Source organism: Colobus angolensis, unplaced genomic scaffold, assembly GCF_000951035.1.
Source record: "Colobus angolensis palliatus isolate OR3802 unplaced genomic scaffold, Cang.pa_1.0 Scaffold252, whole genome shotgun sequence".
In the NCBI taxonomy this organism is placed as follows: Eukaryota; Metazoa; Chordata; class Mammalia; order Primates; family Cercopithecidae; genus Colobus; species Colobus angolensis.
In genome coordinates, this window is record NW_012115733.1 from 579,673 (window position 1) to 581,831 (window position 2,159).

The following is a 2,159-nucleotide window of genomic DNA, read 5'->3' on the forward strand; positions in this document are numbered from 1 at the left end:
TGGCCTTCAGAATGAGACTAACTCTTGTGGGGAACTAAAGGCCTGGCAGGTTGGGTCTCAGCTCATTCCTGGCACCCTCTGCTTCTCACCTCTGACTCCCAGCTTTGCACCTCCAACATTGTCGTGCAAAATTGTCACCCTTCCCTCTGTCGCTGTTGTCTGAGCCCAGACACCAACTTTCAGTGGAGCTCAGAGCCTCAGCTTTCTTATAAATGAGCTGGGGATGATGTGGTTGATGAGGTCATTGTGAGGAGGAAGAGACCAAGCCCATAAAGAAAGCATCTTGCAAAATAGCTTACAGGTGTTAGACACTCACCCTCTCACTGTTTAAATGAAAATATTCCCACTCAGAAGATCATCAAAAGATGTTCGTTGAAGTTCATTAGATAAACCATAGGCTGTAACAGCTCAGGCCCAGAGATTTCCAATCCCTGTTTCAAAAGATAAGGCATAGCCCCTGTCTCCACGATTAAAATTCAGATTCTACCAAATAAAAGAAAAGATAATTATAAGAATATGTACATAGTTAAATTGTAAGACCTATACCTGAGACCCGTAGATAATTGCTTTCCATGGCATATAGACACAGATGCAGCCACACACAGAAGTATTTATCAGGAGCACAGATATTTTATAGAGGACAAAGTATATATAAGGCAAAAGAAGCTCACATGGAATTTTTTTTTTTTTTTTTTTTGCCTTACAGGACTAGCTGAAAATTGAAGAGGCCCCTGAGCTGTGACAGCCATGGTGTGGCTCCTACATAATTTGGAAAAAGTATCCAATACATTTTATGCTCCCTGCCCAGGAAGGAGACAGAAATACCATTTGATCCAGCAATCCCATTACTGTGTATATACCCAAAGGAATTTAAATCATTCTATTATAAAGATACATGCATATGTATGTTCATTGCAGCACTATTCACAATGGCAAAGACATGGAATCAACCTAAGCACCCATCAATGACAGACTGGATAAAGAAAATGTGGTATAAATACACCATGTAACCATTAAAAGGAATGAGATCATGTCCTTTGCAGGGACATGGATGGAGTTGGAAGACATTATCCTCAACAAACAAATGAAAGAACAGAAAACCAAACACCACATATTCTCACTTATAAGTGGGAGCTGAGTGATGAGAAAACATGGACACATCAGGGGGAACAACACACAGTTGAGGCTGTCAGAGGAAGGCGTGGCAGGCGGGAGAGCATCAGGAAGAATAGCTAATGGATGCTGGGTTTAATACCTAGGTGAAGGGATGATCCGTGCAGCAAATCACCATGGCACAAGTTTGCCTATGTAACGAACCTGCACATCCTGCACATGTACCTCTGAACTTAAAAGTTGAAGAAAATAAAAGTCACACTTAAACACATAAACATGTATTATATATATTTAATAAATATGAAATATTAAACAATGTATAATATACTTAATAGACAAAATATTAAACAATATATTATATATTTATAAATATAAAATTATATATACATATATATGTATATATATATATTTAAATGATCTCTTCTGAAGGTTGAAAGAGGCTGAAGTAAGTAGGGCTTAAAAGCAAGGGCTTCTACTGATGGTTTTGGAACCTTATAAATATACCAAAAGCCACTCAGGTATATATTTAAAATGGTGAATTTTACAGTATATGAATAATATCTCACTTAAAACATTTTAAAGCAAGTAGCTGTGTGATCTTGGCAACTTGTTTAGCTTTTCTACCTTGCCTGATTCATTGCACATTCAGTTTATTGTCTTACCACGAGAGAGAAGGCAGGATGAACATTGGGTGACCATGAGCTGTATTGGCTCTAAAGGCCTTGGAAGGTCTGGATGGTCCCCACCTCTCCAGTGACTCCTGCATCCCAGCCCCCTGACCCTCTGTAGTCTGTGCATGAACCCTCGGAGGGTTTCTCTGGTGCAACCTGATCCCTTCCATCCCAGATGCCACCTCCCCCACCTGGTGAACTCTTATTTGTCCTTCAGCTCTCAGAACAGGAATTTCCTAGGGAAGGTTTTCTTAATTCCCTAAAAGAAGTTAGATGTCAGGTATAACTCCCCAATGCAATCCCTCCCCCCTCCCCCATCCCCATCATAGGCCCCAGTGTGTGATGTTCCCCTTCCCGAGTCCAAGTGATCTCATT

At 40.3% G+C, this 2,159-nt stretch overlaps 1 pseudogene; it reads right to left on the bottom strand.

Annotated features, from left to right (window-relative positions):
• Window positions 1-408: 408 nt before the first annotated feature.
• The window catches only part of LOC105515032, a 12,938-nt pseudogene continuing 11,187 nt past the window's right edge, over window positions 409-2,159 (bottom strand).